Here is a 23,316-nt window from a genome sequence, read left to right on the forward strand (position 1 = left end):
CATATATATATGTATTTAGTATATCTGTGGGGATGGAAGGTTAATGATCACAAAGAGAATAAGTTGGGCACACTGTTTTTTACTCTATATCTCCCAGGAAATGTGATTGAGAGGTGGATTTATGTATTTTTGATGGTGTGGGCCACAGTCTGCTTGAGGGTTCTGGCTGCCTGGAACCAGACTGCGCACACGGACATTAGAGAATAGTGACGGTTGGGGAGAGGAGTTAGTTAGAGCGGGGGTGGTCGAGCAATGTCAGGTACCTGATAGAGAGACGGAGCCCGTTCTCTCTAGAGTGGAGGGGTCTGGTGGCAGACAGCGGGGAGCTATTACGAATGAGAAGAGGATGAGCCGACAGTGAGAGGAGGAGAGCTAAAGTTGCGACCTTTTAAAGCCAATATAGGGACAGAGAGCTGGAGTTAAGCCCAATACAGCACAAACAATATAGACAGAGTGAGATTGAAGGAGAGAGCAGGTGCACTGAGGAGAGACAGTGAGGAGAGACAGTGAGGAAAGAGAGTGCTTTATCCTATCATTGAGGAAGGTGTAGGGTCAGTCTGGCAGGAGCAGCAGCTGCTATACAGTACAGTGTGATAGAAGCAGGGGAGTCATGGACCCTGAGATATCCCACCAACACACCATAGGGCATAGTGGTGTCTGATTACAGCCAGAGGGCAGACCTGCGAGGGGGCTGGTGTACAGGAGCTGATCAGGAACAGGGTACTGACCAGAGCCAGCTTCCTGACTGAGACCTAAACCAAGGTGTGTATGTCATACCTCCTGGACCTGGACTTCCCTGGTAAGAGGCGGGGCTGCAGCGCAGATCAAATTTCAAATAGAGGAGTCACACCAACTGTCATTTCTCACACTGCCAAACATCACTGGCTGGGACTCACTGGCAGTTGGTGTGAGTCACCTATTTGAATTTTGGACTGTACTGCAGCCCCACCCCTGGAGCCACCACCAATCATAAATGACCAGGGAAGTCCAGGATCAGAGCATTGTGTCCCTCCTGGAGAGGGTTATGTTGGGAGGTATGGTATTTTCTTATGACAATTATCAACTCAGCACACCTCAGGACCCAGACTACCTATTAGCTAAACACCTGTATATATATACTTCAAGCCCATTAAGTGACATTCAAGCATATGACTAAGCATATTGCTATTCATTACTATTGCCAAATAAAGGAAGACCCTTCATACAAGTGACTGGTATAACCCCTTTCTTGCTGGAGACATTTTATAAGTAGTAGTCAAGAGGTGGCCACATTTAGCAATGTCCAAAACTTTCTAGCATTTCAGAATATTAACTCTGGCAATGTGAGGGAGAATCAGCTCTAATATAGAGTTATACAGAAAAATCCTTATCTGCACAGTGTGCCTGATTCAGACCCGGACGCTATATGCGGACGGTCGTTCAAAAAAAGGGGCCGGCTATTTAAATTGTGCGCTCGCTCATTGCGGTTTGTTGACGCCTCTATGTCTGAGCGAGAGAACGAAAAATGCGCTTGCTATTTTGTAAAGATGCCCCTTTGCCGTTCGCATCACATATCTTCTCCGGTATTTATTTGATTAATCGGGTACATCGAAAGGCATCTCAACTGCTCGCAGTGCTTGTGGTTGGTTTTTCCTACAGCAATCACTGCGAGCAGTTCAGGCTAAAAGACAACCAAGTGACGTGGTCGATGACTCTCCTTTACTAATTATGCACTCCCATTAAACGCCTTTTTTACCGTTAGGCACGCCTGCGATCGGATCTCCACTCCCCCGTTTTCAAGCACCTTCCCCTGTTACCACCCACAAACAGTACATTCTGTCAATCAAATTAGCAACCCCTCGCTGTTTTGTGAGCGCTCGATTTCCGACCGCAATGACTGGTTTGCGCATGCACATTACAACCCATACGCATGCGCAGTTGTTCGAACATCGCTCAGAGCGAAGGAGCGGCCTTACGAGCAGCTCTGAATCAGGCCCTCTGTCTCCCTGGGATTACCGCAATACTAATGTAGTGGAGTGGAATATGTATACTTGCATATGGCTACTTTATAAGAGCAATGTATTACACAAACACTGTAGTTACCACCAGTTACATGGTGCAGATGTTAGTACTATTATATTGGAAAGATGACACATTTTATAAGGAACATTCCTTTAATAAACAACCTAACAGGACCCAACATAAACCTAGGTTTGCAACTATCAAATGTGTACACCAACAAGTAAACTGGCCAAATATTACTTGTTAAGTGGTTATTCGTGTGGGGTATCAGTATATTATCTGAAATGTGTTTCGTGTATGTGAATTGTAATGTTATTGTCAATGATAGAGCTCTAAATTAACCTAAAGGAGTCAAGTTAGCACATTTTGATGTAACATGTTGTTTCTCACACTGTTAGAATGTTCCAAATAACCATTTATATATGTGGTAGAAAATAGCATAACATATTTCCTTCTAATCTATAAGGACAGTTACATTGGCTGAAAACCTGAAATTTAATATATAAATGTATGCCTTTAGGGATGAGCTAAATGTAACTCTCATTGCTGCTTTATCCTGCATAATAAAACTTGTGATTCTGTGACCACAGTTAATCAGATCTCAGGTATTTTATTTGTGTAATAGAAAACATAGGACAATGAGGGTAATTAGTTTCCCACAAATAAGACCTATACCCTAGGCTTAGGGGTTTTCCCAAGCAAGCCGCTTGGTGGAAGGTATACAAGAGAGGAAGCTTCGTTGGAGGCATCCACTACCGGAGGACCGGATTTAGTATGATTGACCGCCGGCTGCATGGCCAGCGGTTCAAATCCCAACAGCGGCATCCCGGCAGCAGTGAAAATCCCGATCGTCCCAAGCTAAGTATTTCCTACCCTATTCTACCCCCTAATGGAAGACGAAATTAGTATAGAAATGAGGAATGGTAAGATTGCTGGTTTTCTGCTGGGTTTTGTGTTGATGACAGCCTTGTTGCTGGGTTAATGTGTGTGTGTCAATTTGAGGGATTATCCTATGGGATTGTTAGAAGGAGGAGCTAGGTTTGATCTATTTAAAGGGCTGCTAGAACTCAGCTCAGTCTTTTGTAGTGGATCTTCTTAAAGCTGAGTATCTGTTGCTAGTTATTTTGCTCATCTGTGCATATCTTCTTTCTGGTGCTTGCTTTTCAGTTTTCCCTTCATTTAGTTACACATGTCACGGTCCCACCGCTCTGCTCCCCCACCCAGCCGGCTGGCTGATTTTGCCCACTCTACATGTGTCGCTCCCGCCCGCGTGCCAGACCCCATTCCCCAGTCTGCCCTCATCATGGCTTCTCCGGGTGGATCTACCATCCCCCCCGGTAGTCCCCCATCCGCTGGCTCTGCCTCCTTAGCCGCGTTTCCCCCCCGCAGGGCCTTCTCGTCACCAGCCGGGCTTCCCCCGCACCCCTCCCTGATTCACCTTCACATGCAAGCAGTCAGATGGCTGTACAGCCACCCCCTCCCATGGACGGCATCTCCGCGTCACCGCTGCACATTACCCCCGCCGCCATCACACCCACTCCGGCAGCAGGTTTGTTGGCCTCAACTATCTCTTCTCCACCGGCGCGTCTTCCCTTCCCACCTTTGGTTGTGGGGGTCGCTTTCGCGTGTCACCCGGCGGCTACTTCGACCTCTTCATCTTTCAGTCACATGACGGCACCTTCCGCCTGGCCTTATGCTGGCGCGGGTGCCAGCTTGTTTCCCCGTATACCTCATCCCCTGCCTCGCTGGGCACGGGTGGTCACGTCGGCCTGGCTCATACGACGGGTCCGGTGGCCATCTTACAGCCGGGGGCCATTTTGGGTATGAGCTCCCCCTATTTTGTTGGCACTGCCAGTCAGGTGCACAGCGGCATACCACCGCGCATAACAGCACACAATTGGCTCCCTGCTCAGAGTGGGGTTTCTCCATCAGAATAGCAACCCCAGTCCTCATTTCAGCCCCCTTGGCTCACATCAGCAGGTAGTCAGGCAGCTTCGAGCAGTACGCCAATGGCCCTTGCCATGGCCGGTCCTTCCTGGAGTCAAGCATCCTGGAGCTCAGGTGTAACTCCACCTGTGTTAACCTCCTATGCGGTAGCCCCTCCCACCTCCATGTATGCATTGCAATTTGCGGCATCTTCTATCTTATATCCTGTAGCTTTACAACAACATCAATTTTATTACCCCTATATGCCACCTTGGCAATGTTACCCCCCTGCCCCGGCCGCACCATCTTTTCAGCCACCGCTTCACTCTCCCATTCAACACACGGTGCCCTTGACCCCTGCTATGGATAGGCTCACTCAGCCATCTCCTATTTGGGCCCCACACTTTTCCCCTCCTGTGGTGGACCCGACACCCCCACCTGCAACTGCTACTTTGTCCACGTTGCCGGTGCCTCACCCGTCTCTTTCAGTTTTAGGTTCCGATAAGGTTAGCGGTCAAGTTGGAGTTGTGCCAGTAGTGCCTTCTTTGCCCGATCCGGTGCAAGACGATTTGACCCCGGTGACCGGGACAGTGGCAGCATCAAGGGAAAAAGCGGGCGAGGAGGTTCCAGGCCCATCCGGTTCCGGTGAGTATGAAACTGCAATGTCTTCTTCTGATTCTTCTTCTTCCTCCTCACACTCTTCTGGTTCCCCTGCACGCCCCCATAAGATTGCTAGAATGGTGGCGCGACATTTAGCTAAAAAGTCAAGTAACATTGCTAAGAAGGATGATGAGACAAGGGCTAAGACGCAGGAAGCAGGCGCAGACACAGGCCCTGGTTCAGAGCCGGACGCTCTGACAGAGCGCTCGCTCTGAATCAGGGCCGTCCTTCTTGATTTTTAGAGTGGCCTCCTGGCCGCTCGTATAGCTATGGGTGACCACCCACAGCTATAGCGTGCGGCCAGGAAGATGGTCGCGATGGTCAAGACCATCACGACCATCAGGCTTGTGACGAGACCCTTGTGGTAGGGTCTTGTTGCCGCAAGCCCTGGAGTGCTTTCGGCTCAAACAGAGCCGAAAGCACTCCCACTGACAAAACTTGTGATGTCAGTGGGGCCGGCCCCTTTGGTGGGCGTGCTGAGGACAGCCACGCCCTCAGCACGCCCACCAAAGGGGGCGTCCTGTCACTCAACATCGACAGCATGCCCCCTTTGGTACGAGACCCGGAGCGACGGTTTGCCCGTCGCTATCTGGGTCTCTCACATGCGCATGATGGAGCCGGCTCCATCGTGCACATGCGCACTGGGCCACCATCGACCCGCTTGCGAGCACTCAGCGCTCGTGAGCGGATCTGAATCAGGCCCACAGTCCACTGTGCAAATACTGCGGTACTCCGTGGCTTGCGTAAAAGTGTTAGAGGCAAGATTCGTAGAGGAAAATTTGTGGACCTTTTCTTGCTCACTGATGATATGAAAAGGGTTTCACACAGACGAAGAAGATGGGGGGCATTGGCGAGGATGCTTTTTGCAGCTTTAACACATGGTTGAAGGGCATGCTCATTTTCGCAACATGTTACTTGGAGACCAGGGCGGAAGAGCATGTAAACATTATAAGATATTTATTTTTGGTTCTTGACATGTGCGTCTGGTCTCGTAATTTGGTGTGGCGCGAATATGACTCACAATTTAGGAAGAAGCATGACGGTGCTCTCGTCATTCCGTTTGGGGTTAAAGACGTAGAGGTGTGGCTGGAAGTGTCTCAGCAGTGTCGGCCTCCCTTGGACGGGGTGCCTCCTCGTAAGATTTATACAACCAACAGACAAGGGGCGACAGGAGGGGGGAGAGGTAAATGTTTTGCCTATAATGACTCCAAGACTCCAAGTGTGCACTGGGTTCAGGCTGTTGTTTTCGCCACTCCTGTCATCTCTGCGGGAGGGAGCATCCGGCCAAGGACTGTCGACGTGGAACAGGAAGTGTTTTGCAGGACAGAGGCGAAGGACACAAGAGAATTGGTTAAAGCTAGTTCCCCAGTATGTTTGACTTCTCTTACTAGATGGTTAAGGTTATTTCCATGTAGAGAGGATGCTTTGTTTTTGTTAGAAGGCTTTTCAGTTGGTTTTCGTTTACGTATAATCGGGCCGCTGCTGATTAGGTCATCACAGAAGTTGCGCTCCGCCAGGGAATTTCCAAGTGAGTTGAAGGATAAAGTGAGTGCGGAGGTTTTGCTTGAGAGGATGGAGGGTCCCTTTCCCTGTCCTCCTTTGCATAACCTTTGTATATCCCCGGTGGGAGTGGTACCCAAGAAAGTTCCAGGTAAGTTCTGCTTGATACAACATCTCCCCCATCCTCAGGGCGGTTCAGTAAACGACGCCATATCTGAAAGTTATTGCAGGGTAGTATATCAATCTTTTGATGATACTTTAAGCTTAGTTTGCAGTTTTGCTCGTGGCGCGTTAATGGCGAAGCTAGACATAGAAGCTGCATTTCATTTGTTCGTTGCCAATGCATCCTGAGGCCATGCAATTCATGGGTTTTTGACTGGATTCATGTTACTTTGTAGATAAATGTTTGCCTATGGGTTGCGCGGTTTCCTGTTCCTATTTTGAGAAATTCAGCTCCTTTTTTCAATGGTGTCTTCATAGCACACTATCTGGATGATTTTCTCTTCATAGGTCCAGGAGAGAGCGAGGTTTGTTCAGATCTCCTTTTTTCTGCGCAGGCGTTGTTTAAAGTATTAGGAGTTCCCATTGCCCATGAGAAGGCGGAGGGTCCGGTGGCTTGTTTATCATATTTAGGAATCGAGATAGACACGGCGGCAGGTTGCTGTAGACTACCTCGTGATAAAGTTGAGAAATTGCTGGAACTTATTGCTGTTTGCTTAGCAGCAGACTCAGTTAGGTTACGCAGGGTTCAATCACTTCTAGGTTCCTTAAATTTTGCTTGTCGGATCATTCCCTTGGGTAGAGTGTTTTGCAGAAAATTGGAGAGGGCCACAGTCGGCGCGACTCGGTCGCATCAGCATGTCCGCCTGTCAGTGGAGATCAAGGAGGATCTTTGAAAATTGGAGAAGGTTCTTGTTACAATTCAATGGCGAACGTATTTGGCCATCACCTCCTTTGGCGAACAGCATACTGCAACTTTTTACTGATGCGGCCGGTTTTGGGGCTTTTTTCAATGGGGAATGGTTTGCTACTCCCTGGCCTCTTGATTGGCGCGAGGAAGGATTGACGAACAACTTGCTGTTGTTGGAACTGTTCCCAATTGTCGTAGCGGTGGAACTCTGGTCCGTGCGACTGAGTAACTGCCATGTAGTATTTTAATGTGACAATCTGGGTGTGGTTCACGCCATCAACAACCAACGTTCCTCCTCGCCTTTTGTGTTGCGTTTGCTTCTGCATTTAGTTTTGCGCTGCCTCGAGGGCAATATCAGATTCAGAGCTAGACATGCACCAGGTATATTTAATGAGATTGCTGATGCTTTGTATTGTTTTCAATTTGCTCACTTCCGAGTGCTTGTCTCGACGGCTTCTGACGTTGGTTTGGTGTGCCCCTCGTTTGTGTGGCAGATCATCAGACCGGTTTAGAAGGTTTGGCGTTACAATTGCTCGCCCCATCGACTTTCAAGGCTTACTCGGCCACTTGGCGGGATTGGTGCACTCATGGTGCACTCCTAGAGAAGGAGGGTAAGTCGTCGGATGAGTTGATCTCTTCCTTTGTTTGGAAAAGATATCAACAGGGTAGGTCCAAGGCTTCCATGGGGTCCGCGCTTGCGGGGATTTTTTTATTTTGCAGACTAAAGGGTCTTGACGACCCTACCAAGTCTTTTGTATTAGTGAAGGCTATGAAGGGTTGGGCTAAAGGGCTGCCCATTCATTCTGATTCCCGGCGACTGGTAGACTTGCAGATGTTGTCAGGTTTGTTAACAGTTATGGGGAGGGTAGCTTCCAATCATTTTGAGGCTTCTCTGTTTCGCCTTGCATTTGCAGCGGCATTTTTTGGAGCGTTCAGAGTTAGTGAGTTGGTAGCTTCCAGGAAAACGTCCAATTCCTCTGGACTGTTGTTAAAGGATATAGTTTTTAGGGATTCGGCTGTACTTTGCAAGCTTCGATTCTCTAAAACCGATCAAACCAGCAGGGGCAAGTGGGTTACGTTAAAGCAGCAGCAGGACGGGAATATTTGTCTGGTTCAATTAGCTTCAAATTACATGGAGTTATGCCCTTCTAGAGTAACACAATGGTTGCTGCATGCAGACCACACACCCCTCACTAAGTACCAATTTGCAGCAATATTTAAGAAAGGCTTACTAGAGTTAGGAGTAAATCCTATGGAATATGGTACCCATTCATTCCGCATTGGGGCTGCTACTTGCACTGCTTTAGCAGGGGCATCAGCGGAGTCTATTCAGCAAGTAGGGCGCTGGAAGTTGGCTGCTTTCAAGAAATATGTGCGTTGCAACAAGGTATAGATCCGCTTCTTGTGTCAACCCGAAAACGTTGCTTACCCACCAATTGTTCAACGACTAGCGTTGATCAATTGGGGGTGTGAAGGGATTTTTTAATTTTTCCTCCCATTAGCCATGATCTGGCCCAATTTAGTTCACGGGTAGGTTTTTTGGGTTTTCTTCTTCACTCAGGTTCCAGTTTCCCCACATATATGCATCCCTGCTAGTTAGTTGCTATGTGTTGGTAAAGTTGTGTTTTTAGAGTTGGGTATGGTGTGGTTCTCACGGTTAAAGTTTTTTCTTTTTCCACAGAATTGGGAAATGAAGATGGGCCAGTGTGGCTTGTGGGCCACTCATGTCTTTTGGGTGAAAAAACATGTTTTGCCCCAGAGTCAGGCCTTGTGGTGTTAGTGTTCGCTGGATTGGTGTGAGAGATTTGCGGGTTGAGTCAGTGTTGGCATTGCTTGTGTCATCAGTATAGAAATGGGGAATCCCAAAATTCTTGGTGTTGCATGTTGGAGGGAATGATGTGGGTCAATTGAAAGGGGTTGAGCTGATTGTGAGGCTTTGTGAAGTTTTGGATGAGATTCGTTTAAGATGGCCATCAGTTTGGATTGTATGGTCGGATATAATGCCTCCTTTGAAATGGAGGGGTGTGCGTAAGCATGGAGCGTTTGAGAGGACTCGGAAGAAGGTGAATGTGGCGGTTACAAGGCATGTTGAGTACATAGATGGAATGGCGATTAGGCATGTTTTTCTTGTGGGAGAGCTTGGGAAGTTTTTTCGGAAGGATGGAGTGCATCTGAACAATTTGGGTACAGCTTTGTTTGTGAAAGACTTGTTCTCGTTTTTAGGCTAGTTTTTGGTTTTAGGTGGTGGGCCAGTCTCTCTTAGGGCCTGGCTTTGGCAGGAGTACGCTGCAACTCAGTGGCATTAGGTAGCGTAAGACAACTTTGTGGGGGCACTGACCCTCGTTTTTGTCCTTCTCTGTGCGGGGGGACCCAGGTGCTGGCTGTATGGTAGCACCTCGGATTGGCCCTAGAGGGAAGTGAGACTCTCACATTGTTAATACGTCTAGAGGAGAGACGTTTAAGTCAGCCTCCGAGTATGATTCAGAGCCGGACGCTATTTGCGCTCGCTCGTTCAGGAAAAAGGGGTGGCTATTCAAATGAACCGTTCGCTCTTTGCGGTCTATTCATGCCTCTAGGTCTGAACGAGCGAACAAAACTTGCGGTCGTTTTTTGGAAAACTACACCCCCTGGCCGCTCGCATCCTACGTCATGTCCGCTATTTATTAGATTAATCGAGTACATCGACCAGCGTATGAACTGCTCGCTATTCTTGCGGTTGGTTTTTCCTACTGCAATCTTGCGAGCAGTTCTGACTATAAAATAACCCAGTGACGTGGTTAATGCATTAATTATGCACACCCATAAAACGCCCGTTTTGACCTTTAAGCACGCCTGCGTTCGGATCTCCACTCCCCGTTTTCAAGCACCTTCCCCTGTTACCACCCACATACGCCTCCTCCTGTCACTCAAGATAGCAGGCATTCGCTATTTAGCGAACAAACAATTTTCGGCCGCACTGACTGGTTCGCGCATGCGTATTACGATCTGTACGCATGCGCAGTTGTGCAAACATCGCTCGGAACGAACGAGCAGCCGCTTACAAGCGGCTCTGAATCAGGCCCTGAGCTTGCAGCGTCTTTTAACCACCCTGGTTAGGTTGATTGATTAATTTCGAAATAAATTTAATTTATAAATAAAAAGCCGTGACCTTTTTAGCCAAGCTCTGGTGTCCGTGTCTTTATTTATTTATATATTAGTTAAGTAAGCTATCAAGGTGTTAAGGTATATTGAAGCAGTAAACCAATGTAGATCTTACCCTTCCTTAGGGGTGCCTAACCCTAACCTCCCCCCCAAGGGCCTAACCCTAATCTCCCCTCTAAGTGCCTAAACCTAACCCCCCCTTCCCCACTGCCTAAACTTAAGTCCCCTGGGGGAGTGCCTATTCCTAACCTCCCCCCGGGGGTGCCTAACCCTAACCCTCCCTTCCCCTAGCCTAACCCTAAACTTCCGGGGGGGTGCCTACCCTAAGTCCCCCCCCGGGAACCCTAAACCTAACCTTTCCCCGCCCTGCGGCTGTCCGTACCTGGCGCACGGCTTACCCTCGATCGGAAAGCCGGGTGTCGGGCTCCCGATGTAGGTAAAATGACAGGCGTCGGGATTTTGAAGCCTGTCATTTAACCCCTTGCCGGGATTAGACAGTTGGGAAGCTGACGGTCGGGATTCCGTCCATCGGCTTCCCGACTGCTTCCACGGAGGACCATAGAAATCATCTGCTATAAGGTAACCCACTTCTAAGATAGAACAAAGTAAACAGGGTTACAACTATATATATATCAATTTTAAGCAATGCAGCTATTCTGCAGATAATGCTGACGTAGGAAGGGGCACCACCGCTGTAGCAGCGTCTGTATGGTAGTGCAGCAGCACATGGGGCATTGAGAGAGATGAGAGGCTGCTGCAGCAGTCTCCTCTCACCACACAATGTGCCTCTGCAGCTGCGCTGCTATACAGGTGCTGCCGCAGTGGTAATAGTCAGAGAGAAGACGTGTTCCCTGCTGGAGCCTGACTCTCCCTGAAATTGGGAGGAGTTCTCCATCATGTCCGCTGAGTACCTCCTTGACATGTCCCAGCCCTTTACTTATGGTGGTTTATGCGAACTGGTGATGGCTGGGCTAGTATTCGAGTTTGTCTTCGAGGTTTACCACACTTAGGACCTCATTCAGACTTGGTCGCAAGCGCTGAGTGCTCACAACCGGGTCGATGTTTTGGTCCTGTGCACGCGCTGCGGCCGCACTGCGCGTGCGCAAGACCCAGAGCGATAGAGAAACTCTCTTGCTTCGGAGCTCACTACAAAAGTTTTTTAGGCGGGGCGGGGGGGTGGCTACACAAACTGAGGCATTCCTGACGGAATGGGTGGGTGGTCGCACTGACATCAGCAGTGATGTCAGTGGGGAGTTTCCTGCTCGATCAGAGCAGGAAGCTCCCTGGGGCTTGCGGTTGCCGAGACCCAACCTTAGGGTTTCATCGCAAGCCCCGATGGTCGCAATGGTCTTGACCATCGCGACCATCAACCTGGTCGGTCGCTAAGCTGTGGGTGGTAACCCACAGCTTAGCTAGCGACCAGGAGGCCGCACTAAAAAAAAGAAGCGGCCGCCCTCATTCAGAACAAGCACTTGCTTCTTGCGACCGCCTCTGAATGAGGGCCTTAATCTTGATACTAGCTCGCTCCTTTAGGTATAAAATAAACTAAGCATATAAATTAAGTTAAGATGGTGTGAAGGAAATACTCCCACTGGCCCATGGCAATTATTAGTCCAGCGTTTATTTTGTTGGCAGGTCCGGTTACTGTATTTATTTGGTAATTATACATTTTACAAGATATAATAATAGAAATAGATGCACAAAAATCACCTTGAATGTTCATAGAATGGCATTTATTTTGAAAATAGGGATTATAACACTTAACAATATTCTCTTGTATCATGAAATCTTGAATCAACAATATATACATTTTTTTTTAATATAGGTCTAAAAAAATCTCTCAATGTAAAACCACTAGCTTGTCACTACAGAATCTAGTTTTCAAGAATTTCCTCAAGGGAGTAATTGGTTCTCAGTTTTCTATGAATTATAACTATTATCACATCTCACCCTTTTATAGTTTTGCACCACAATTATTCACAAACTACCTTTACTAACAAGCAATTTCATAATATACTTTAAGGGAAACGTGGTGGTACATTGGTTTGCATTGTTGTCTCAAACTCTTCTTATTCCTTCTTCATTCACCCAACCTCCTATCATAGTCCAAAAACATATGGGCAGATTACTTGATTTCTCACCAAATTGGCCATAGAATGCATTTGGGTGCCCGTGGTAGAGAGTTTAGGACCTGATTCAAATCCGCTCCCAAGCGCTATGCGCTCGCAAGCCGGTCGATGGCCGGGCAGTGCACACGCGCTGCAAGCGCACTGCGCGTGCGCGAGCCCCGGATCGAGTGAGAAATTCACTTGCTACGGGGCTCGCTACAAACGGGGCAGATATCGATGTTGATCGACAGCTCGCCCCATTTTGTAGGCGGGGAGGTGGCTGGTTAAACGGAGGCGTTCCTGAATTTGTGGGCGACCCTACTGACATCACCAGTGATGTCAGTAGTGAGCTTCCGGCTCTATTAGAGCCGGAAGCTCACTGGGGCTTGTGGCAGACGAGACCCTACCACAAGGGTCTCGTCGCAAGCCCGAAGGTCGCGACCATCGCGACCATCACCTTGCCACTCGCAAAAGCTGTGGGTGGTGACCCACAGCTTAGCAAGCGGCCAGGAGGCCGGGTTTTTTTTAAAAAACGGCCGCCCTGATTCTGAGAGAGCGCTCGCTTTTTGCGAGCGGCTCTGAATCAGGGCCTTACATTGCAAGCTCCAGGAGACCAAGGGCTGAAGTGAATGATTACAAAGGATCAGATTATAGTGGCTCTGTAATATGTATGTAGGTGTTATATAAATAATATTAATTAGATAATATATTTTAGTGTAAACGCACTATGCAGTGTTCCATCTCTACAAATGAATGAACTAACACTAACGAGCAAGGTTCTTAGGTTTTAATCATACTAAGCACTGGTACTTCACAGGCCATATACTGATGAGGAATATCGTGTTACATGTTCCAAGGGCATGCATGTATCCTCAATGGGTTTAGCTGCAGGTATTTACATTGTAAACCGAGTAACACTTTAGATTTTGTGACATTAATTACACTAACTGCTTTGTAACTACAAAGAAACTGGAATTCCTACTTTAAATTAATGGCCTTAGGAATCCACAAGAAAGTAGTCACTTTAAATGTTTTCCAAGGCAACCCTTGTGCCTAAGAGACATTGAAGTGACTTATGCGTAATTACTGTATTTTACCAATATGATTTTCCCCATGTTAGTCTAGATAATGAGGCCATAAACTGGTAATATTAGCCAGTGTTTTCTTTCATACTGACCAGACCTCGGCTTGCTCAACAGAGGTTCTGTATTTCTTTTATTTATGTGTGAGCTCTGTAAATTAATACAATTATTAATTAACCAACAAACGTCTGCTGAAAATGACAATTATTTTACATGTGTTACTTAATGGGAACCTGTATTCCACTTAGTAGAAGCAAAAAAAAAATTGTAAAAAACTGGCAGTGAAATAACTGTTAGAGCTGCCGCTTTGGGGAAAAAATATCAGCAATCCTTTGAAGGCGCCCTATAAGTGCTTATACTTGTGGGTATTTGAGGAAGAAAGTATGAGTTCTGGCCTAGACATCTAAACTCGGTCAGGGGGGGGGCGTGATCAGTGTGATCGCTCCCAGGCCGGTAACTAGGGTAGTGTGACCAGTGCCATGGCACAGGGCACCGCAGGGCGCGCTGTTTGGGCCTGTCAATTTTCCTGTTTATTAACCTTCTTACTCTTCTCTTCTTTTATCCCCAGCATCTCCTGGCCTCCCCTATCCCTCACCCGGCCCTTCCACATTGAGGCCATGGTCCTTTTTCAGCTGCACTATCTTATGTGGGGGGAGGAGGGGGGGCACCAATGCTCTCTCTCTTGCACAGGACACCAAAAAATCTAGTTACGGCTCTGATCGTTCCTCCCCACAGACAGAGGGGAGGAGACTGCTGCTGCGGCTCAGCGGCAGCAGTCTCCCGTCCAATATGTTGGTACCCAATTAGATTGTAGTCCTCCCACACTGCTTCTAGACCCCTGGTGTTTGTGCCCTGTGAGGTATGGTGGAAAATGGGTTGAATGTCAAAAGTTGCTGCTTGCTTGGGGCCTTCCTTCTAATCTGCTGCCTGTGCAGAAATTCTGTCTGTCTCCTTTCTTTCTATTTAAATGCCTTTGGTCTCCTCTTAAGTCTTAACTAAATATGTCCACCATGCTCTCTGTCACTTTCCTCTGCAGCAGATTGCCATGTGAGAAGAGAGGTGCTTCTGTAACTAAACAAGCAGACAATGACTACCAGCTTGACAGAATTGGCTCTTATGTGAATTGGCTGATTGATAGGGACAGGAATGTCACAACATTTCAAATACTCTAGTCCCAGATTTTTGAAGTTCATCATATTCATATCCCATTAAAATATTGTTCTAAGGATGGAGGATATACAGCTGTGTCCTCATATATCTAGCCACAATAAGCCACGCAGCACTATTTGCCTGGCCTGAGTGAGCCGCCAGGTCCTGTGCAACTCTTTAAGTGTCGGGCATCTTTTTTGCCAAAATGCATTTAAATCGCAATGTGACTAGGATGCACGAGCAGACTATGCAGATTAATTTGATATGCGACAATTGTATATCTGTGTGCACCTGAGTACATGTTTTTATGAGTAAGAAGAGCGGCAGCACTGAGCAGAACTGGATCTTATGGGTCATTAAAACTGAAGTCAGAGGTCTGGAATTGAAAATAGCTGAGACTTCAGCCATGAAGGTTGTGAGACTCTCTTGAGTGAGAATTATGCTGATCATTCTTTCCCAGGTCCCCCTCAACTGGAAAGAATGAGGTGGTTTGAAAGTCCATGTGCAACCCTGTTCACTAAGGTATCTCTCCACACCTTTAGTGTTAATGTTTGAGCAAATTTTCAGTTCTTTGGCTGCACCAACGTTAGTGTCTCTTTCAAAGCGGATGTGCTATACAGTGCCATGTATAGCAATGAAACGTCTGAGTGCACCTTTAAGGAGACTGGCTGCGACAGCTCTTATGACATCGTCTGCAGGATTGGGAACAGCAGATAAATAGTACCACTGTTTTGGATTGGTGGATTTCCTGTTCCGTAGCACCGATTGTTGACATGAACATGAAATTGTCTGGTCTCATTGCAAATGTAGCCTAACATTACTTTACTGTCTGTATAGAACTCTGGGCTCGATTCAGACCCGCTCGCTAGATGCATTTGCACGCAGCAAAAGTATGCAAATTCACGATCGCACGGCAAGGCATTAGCACGCTCACTATGTCTTGGCATGCGATCTCGGTGTGTATGCAGATGCCCACCAGCCTGCCTTTAGATGCCCACTTATGCACGTCATCTCCAGGATGTGTATGCAACCATCGTTAACATCGAGTACCATCGGAAGCGAACGTAGCACTTGTGGTTGACCATACCCTGCCACAAGCACTGCGAATGCTTCAGTGTGTAAAACAACCATGTGATGTGTACTATGACGCTGTATCTTAATTATGCACACTTCTGAAATGGCGTTAAGACGCTCAGGCATGCCTGCGATGGCACCACCACTCCCCCGTTGCCATCGACCATCCCGTTACCACCCACAAATGGCTTCTCCTGTCACTCATTCTAGCGAGGTGTCTATGCGCAGCGAGCGAACGCTTCCCGATTGCCTGGACTAGTTCGCACATGCGCACTGCGATGCGTACGCATGCACAGAATGCAAACATCGACAGGCTACTTGCGAACGCAGCCTAGCGAGCAGGTCTGAGTTAGACCCATTGTTTCTGCAAGCTCAATGGGCAATTCAGATGAAATGGGTTCAGCTAATTCAACAGCTAATACTGCAGCCCAAAGTTCCAGTCTGGGTATGGTGTGCTCTGGATGTGGCGCTAGCTTTGCCCATAACAAATCCAATGTAATATTGGACTACAGGAGAAGGGCTGTTCCCAAAGATGTGTACCCTTATGCAGTAATCAGCAATGTCTTTAGAAGGGTTAGTGTCTCTGAACCAAACAAATCTTAAAACATTCCTGTCAGCAGTGAAGGCAATAGTGTCCTTTCAGAAGCAGACGAGTGCTCCAAGAAGTTTGTTGTTAAGTGCTGGTCCTGTGAGAAGAACATAATTTAAGGAGATCCCTTTGAACTTGGCAATGGTATCAAACACAGCTCTAATCTGAAATGGTTCATTTGGGTTGTATATTCCAAACACTGGCAGGTACCAGCATTCCACTCTATCTTTAAGGATGGGAGCTGTCTTAGCATGACCATTCTCAACTATTTTGCCCATTAAAGAGAAATAATGATCTCTCTTCTCTGGTTTTCTGTGAAACTTACCATTAAATGAAGAGAAGCATTTAAGCAGGGCCGTAACTAGGGTGGTGCGACATGTTCCATGGCACAGGGCACAGCAGGGCAGGGGGCACTGTTCGGGCCTGTCAATTTTTTGTTTATATTCATTCTCACTTGCAGCTTCCTCTTCTTTTATACCCGACATCTCCCAGCCGCCCTTATCTTCTCCCTGGCTGACTCCCTCTCTATCTGGCCTCCTTCCCAAGCACCTTCTGTCACATCCTCTTTTATTTAAACACACAGCTATCTGCCCCACAATTTCTGATGGCAGCCCTGATCACAGCCACTGATTCCCATCCCAAGAGTTACCAGCACACATCGAGTACCCTTTCTAGTGAGTTCAGCTGCCGGTGCAGGGTACAGACACGGATCTCCTGCCGCTGATATATGCTGAATATACACTAAAAGTAGCATTCCTTTCTTCGTTGATCTACACTAACGGCACCAGGCTTGTGCACAGCTGCTCCAATGGACAAATCCTACTGAAGGTGCAGCTTCACCAGCACTCTCCTACACCTAGAGCTAGTGAGTTGTACTGCATAATTATTGTGTATTATCACTGCAGCCATTGGTTTCACACAGTATTTGGGAGCGGCACCTGGATAACAGTGGTACAAAGGGATCGGTACCCCTTCATCATCGTACAGGAGAAATAAGATTTTCCATGGCTCTTACCCATGAGACCACACCCCTTTTTTGGATGCAAAAATATGGGGGGGTGTCAATTCTCTTTCTGGCCCAGGGCACCAAAAAGTCTAGTTACAGCTCTGCATTTATGTACTTGTTCTCTGTTAGGTAGGCAACATCTGTGGATTCTAAAGAGAAGATGTACAACCCAGCTGTTTGCCTCATCTTTGGCTAGTCTGTTGTCCATTATTTCCAAGAATATTTTGTCCTTGATGGATATTGCCATTTGATTATCCTTCCTTGTTCTTTGGAAGACTGTGCACCCCAGATGATCTTGGTATGTGTAACAGGCATGGTTTTCCCTAGAAGAGCCTGTGACAGGACAGTGTGGCAGTTCCTTTATGAGGAAGTGATTGTGACATGGCTGGAAAAACAGGGTGACCATTTAATAAGTACAGTAAGCATGCTGCTAACAGATTTGTGTACATATCATAGACATAGATCTCCTATTATTATGACCATCCTAGGCCTAGTCATTGAGCTTAAGGTGCATTGTGTGGACCATTACTCTAACTTCTGGCTTTGTGGACTTGTAAGATATCTCTCCCAATGACGGACCTCGTGACCAATTTTGGATTACCATGGGTATGTGCGCTCTGGAATGCATGCAGTATCCAAAAAAAAATAAAAAACTGGTTGTGGGTTTTTTGTGGGCAAAATCCCATGGGGGAGAAAAATGCTGGGAGGAGGAGGGGGCTTATGGGAGATGTAGTTCCTGGTTGGGTTAGGGGTAGTGTAGGGGTGCAGTGTTAGCAGTGGTAGTGTAGTGTAGGTAGGTCAGTGTGGGGAGAGGATGCAGGGCTAGCGGCGGCAGTATATTACAATGTAGTACAATGTAGTAGTTTGTGAGGGGAGGGGGTGCATAATTAGTTATTAGGAGGGGGTGTCAAATGGGGTCCAGAGCAGGTGCAGTTCTTTTTTATCCTTAAAATATGGATTTTAGGAAAAATTGGATCTCCTCTGGAGGTGCTCAAAACCCCCCAAAAAGAAACACATTATATTGAATACCAAAAATCTTGCACCTGCCATAAAAACCCACTGATACTCTTTGGGCCTGATTCAGAGCCGTTCGCTATTTGTGGTCGCTCGTTTAAAAACAAGGGGTGGCTATTCAAATGATCCGTACGCACATTGCAGTCTGTTCACACCTCTAAGTCTGAACGAGCGAGCAAAACATACGCTCGTTTATTTGTTAAAAACGCCCCCTGGCCGCTCGCATCCTACGTCATGTCCGCTATTTATTAGATTAATCGAGTACATCGACCAGCGTATGAACTGCTCGCTATTCTTGTGGTTGGTGTTTGCTATAAAATAACCCAGTGACGTGGTCAATGACGCTGCTGTTTTAAATATGCACACCCATAAAACGCCCGTTTTGACCTTTAAGCACGCCTGCGTTCGGATCTCCACTCCCCATTTTCAAGCACCTTCCCCTGTTACCACCCACATACGCCTCATTCTGTCACTCAAAATAGCAGGCCCTCGCTATATTGCGTACCAACGATTTTCGGCCGCACTGACTGGTTCGCGCATGCGTACTAAAAACCGTACGCATGCGCAGATGTGCAAACATCGCTCGGAACGAGCGTACTGCCGCTAACGAGCGGCTCTGAATGAGGGCCTTTGTTAGTTAATCTACAGAATTTATCAATTCTTTTGAATAGTACACTTTACATAATCTCTGTTGAGCTATAGCACTCATTGAAGGTAGGATGTATAATGTATTGCATATTATTTATGTGATACATGCTGCTCCTTATCGCATCCATAGCATTGCTTATTAACGCCATATCCATGCATAATTACAAATAATTACGCTGTTCTCAAAATGAGGATTTCCGGGTTTATGACCCGGAAGTCCAACTGCACAAATGCAGCTGTCAGCCTGTACATGTGCAAGCCGCAGCGCGGGGGGTTGGGCGGAGAGAGATCTTTCAGATCCCTCTCAAGGGATTTCTGAAAAAAGAAGCCTATAGGCGTCTGTAGGCAATGCCATCTATAGATGGGGTTTTCACTGCGACATTACACCCCCACTAGTGGAGCCCAGTGCTGGTTCTGAAAATACAGGGGGGTACCTAACCCAAACCTCCACCTCCCCTAGCCTAACCCTAACCTCCCCCGTGATGGCTAAACCTAACCCTCCCTCCCTGCGGCTAAGACCTAACATGCCCGCTATACTTACAGTGCATCCAGAAAGTATTCACAACGCTGCACTTTTTCCACATTTTGTTATGTTACAGCCTCATTCCAAAATGGAATAAATAGATTTTTGTCCTCAAAATTCTACACACAATACTCCATAATGACAGCATGTAAAAAGTTTTCTTGCAATTTTTGCAAATTTAATAAAAAAAAACCCTAAGAAATCACATGTACATAAGTATTCACAACCTTTGCTCAATACTTTGTTGATGCACCTTTGGCCGCAATTACAGCCTCAAGTCTTTTTGAATATGATGCCACAAGCTTGGCACACCTATCTTTGAGCAGTTTCGCTCATTCCTCTTTGCAGCACCTCTCAAGCTCCATCATGTTGGATGGGAAGCACAGCCATTTTCAAATCTCTCCAGAGATGTTCAATAGAATTCAAGTCTGGGCTCTAGCTGGGCCACTCACGGACATTCACAGAGTTGTCCTGAAGCCACTCTTTTAATATCTTGGCTGTGTGCTTAGGGTCGTTGTCCTGCTGAAAGATGAACCGTCGCCCCAGTCTGAGGTCAAGAGCGCTATGGGGGAGGTTTTCATCCAGGATGTCTCTGTCCATTGCTGCATTCATCTTTCCCTCTATCCTGACTAGTCTCCCAGTTCCTGCCACTGAAAAACATCCCCACAGTATGATGCCACCACCATGCTTCACTGTAGGGATGGTATTGGCCTGGTGATGAGCGGTGCCTGGTTTCCTCCAAACATAATGCCTGGCATTCACGCCAAAGAGTTCAATCTTTGTCTCATCATGGTCTGAGAGTCCTTCAGGTGCATTTTGTCAAACTCCAGGCGGGCTGCCATGTGCTTTTTACTAAGGAGTGGCTTCGGTCTGGCCACTCTACTATACAGGCTTGATTGGTGGATTGCTGCAGAGATGGTTGTCCTTCTGGAAGGTTCACCTCTCTCCACAGAGGAATGCTGTAGCTCTGACAGAGTGTAACACCCTTATACACATAATGCCACACAGTGCACAATCAGCACTGGATCATTAAAAGCCCGATGCTGATTGCTCTTTTGGGTCGGGGGGGCACAGTTTTTTTATATGTTTTTTTTTACACGTTAAATTTTTTTTACACACAGATGCAGTCTTCACGAGCCTGCATCTGCCTCTGACACTGGCTAACTCTCCCGGGTCCTACTGCCCACCACCCGTCCCGCCTAGGCCGCTAACGGCCACATTGCCACCACCGCCTCCTGCTTTCTCCCCCGGGTCTCAGCCGCAGCTAATGCCTGCTACCTCCCCCCGGGTTCCAGCCACAGCAAACGCTGGCTCCCTTCCCCCCGGTCCCGGCCCCCGTTATCGCCCGCAGAGGACAGCCATCTTGGTGCACCCAAGTAAAGCCACAGTGAGTACACCTGCTGGAGGCTCCTACTGAGACTGCGCAAGGAATTGAAACTTCCTATCTCTATAATGGCGGATTTGTGAAGTAATAGTTTAAAAACTGTAACTTTGTTAACTACCTGAACCACAAAATGCCCTACCCTGGAACAATAGCTACCTAATAAAACAAACCCCAAGTCTAAATTCGCTCCCTACCCTGAGTTATGCCTTCCCAAAAATCCCCCATAGAGAACAGCAGAAAAGTGGTCCTAACTGAGGGCCTGATTCAGAGCCGCTCGTAAGCGGCCGCTCGTTCGCTCCGAGCGATGTTCGCGTATGGGTTGTAATACGCGTGCGCGAACCAGTCATTGCGGTCGGAAATTGTGTGCTCGCAAAATAGCAAATGTCTGCTAATTTGAGTGACAGAATGAGGCATTTGTGGGTGGTAACAGGGGAAGGTGCTTGAAAACGGGGAGTGGAGATCCGAACACAGGCGTGCCAAAAGGTCAAAACGGGCGTTTTAAGGATGTGCATAATTAACAAAGCAGCGTCATCGACCACGTCACATGGTTGTTTCTTAGCCTGAACTGGTCGCATGATTGCAGTAGGAAAACCCAACCACAAGCACTGCGAGCAGTTCAGATACCTTTCGATGTACTCGATTAATCAAATAAATAAAGGAGATGACGTAGGATGCGAGCGGCCAGGGGGCGTCTTTACAAAATAGTGAGCGCATATTTCGTTCGCTCGCTCAGACATAGAGGCGTCAACAGACCGCAAAGAGCGAGCGCTCAATTTAAATAGCCGGCCCCTTTTTCTAAACGAGCGAGCGCAAATAGCATCCGGCTCTGAATCAGGCACTGAGAGTGTTAGAAATAAATGACAGTTGGAACTTTAGATTGTTCCTAAATCCTTATTTTTCATTTTTTTTGCCCTGAAATTTGTCATGCAGCACTGAGCGACAGTTCTACCTGTCCATGCTAAATTTCAGCCCGGTTCTTCCTATAGCTTTTGAGGTGTAGCCCTTAAACACCATGGCCCCCCCTCCAGAATTCTCTATGGAGAAATCCATTCTTTTTCGATTCAGCCTTAATATAAGGGCACGACTGTTCTTTAATAAATATGTTCCATTGCCTACTCCCTCCATATCTTTCACTGTATCCTCACTATCTCTTACTTCCACAGTATTTCATATTTTTCATTGCCCTCTATTTTACTGATATTACCCTCTCATTGCCCCCTCCATAACTCTCTGATTGCCCCTGCATATATCTCTCATTGCCCCTTTGATATCTCTCTCACTGCCACTCCATAGCTCTATCATCAGTGGCGTAACTAGGGTATTTGGAGCCCAGGGCAAATCTAAAAATGGAGCTCCCCCTATGTGTGTGCGCCGAAAAATGGGCGTGGTCACAAGGGGCATGGTCACATAAAAATAGGGCATGTCAACATGACACACACCCCTTTCTTGTCACTTTGAACATTCCTTTCCATTCCATATGCACCTTAATGCAGTGCCCCTTATACAGTCAACCCTATGCAGTGCCCCCAGTAGTGGTCCCCTTATGCAGGCCCCCAGTAGTGACCCTTATACAGTTCCCCCAGTATGCAGTGTCCCCAGTAGTGGTCATTCTTATGCAGGCCCCAAGTCGTGCCCCTTATACAATAACCCCAGTAGTGGTCCCCCTTATGCAGCCCCCCAATAGTTCCCCTTATACAGTGCCCCCGATAGTGGTCCCCCTTATGCAGGCCCCCAGTAGTGCCCCTTATACAGTGCCCCCTGTAGTGGTCCCCCTTATGCAGGTCCCCAGTAGTGATCTCCCTTATGCAGTGCCCCATGTAGTGGTCCGCCCTATGCAGTGTCCCTTATACAGTGCCCCCTGTAGCGGTCCTCCCTATTCAGTGCCCCCAGAAGTGGTCTAATGCAGTGCCCTTTGTGCCCCCAGTAGTAAGCCCCTTATATAGTGCCCCCCAGTAGTAGTCCCCCCTATGCAGTGCCCTGGTAGTGGTCACCCCTATGCACTGCCCGTTATATAGTGCCCCAAGTAGTTGTCCCCCCATGCAGTGCCCCCAGTAGTGGTCCCCCAATGCAGTGACCTTTATATAGTGCCCCCGGTAGTAGTCCCCCCCTATGCAGTGCCCCCAGTAGTGGTCCCCCTGATGCAGTGCCCCCAGTAGTAGTCCCCCCAGTAGTGGTCCCCCTTCCAATGCAGTGTCCCCAGTAGTAGCCCCCCCAGTAGTAGTCCCTAGTAGAAGTCCTTCCTGATGCAGTGGACGCAGTAGTAGTTCCCCCAGTAGTGGTCCCCACCCGATGCAGTGCCCCCAGTAGTAGCTCCCCCAGTAGAGGTCCCCCCCTTGATGCAGAGCCCCCAGTAGTGCAGACAAACGAGTAAAAAAAACCCCACTTACCTGAATCCCCTCTCCGGCTCCTGCTCCTGCCACCGTCCGCACAGCAGTCCTCCCAGGCTGGCGCACTCTGCATTATGGGAAAGACATCATGACATCTCTCCCATCATCCACTGCAGGAGACGGAAGGTGAAGCTCATGATTGAGCTCCAGCCCGGCTGGCTGCTGCTGCACCCACTGCAAGAATGTGAGTCTGTCTGACTCTCATTGGCTGCTG

This window comes from Taudactylus pleione, unplaced genomic scaffold (assembly GCF_031769625.1).
Source record: "Taudactylus pleione unplaced genomic scaffold, aTauple2 ptg000380l, whole genome shotgun sequence".
In the NCBI taxonomy this organism is placed as follows: domain Eukaryota; kingdom Metazoa; phylum Chordata; class Amphibia; order Anura; family Myobatrachidae; genus Taudactylus; species Taudactylus pleione.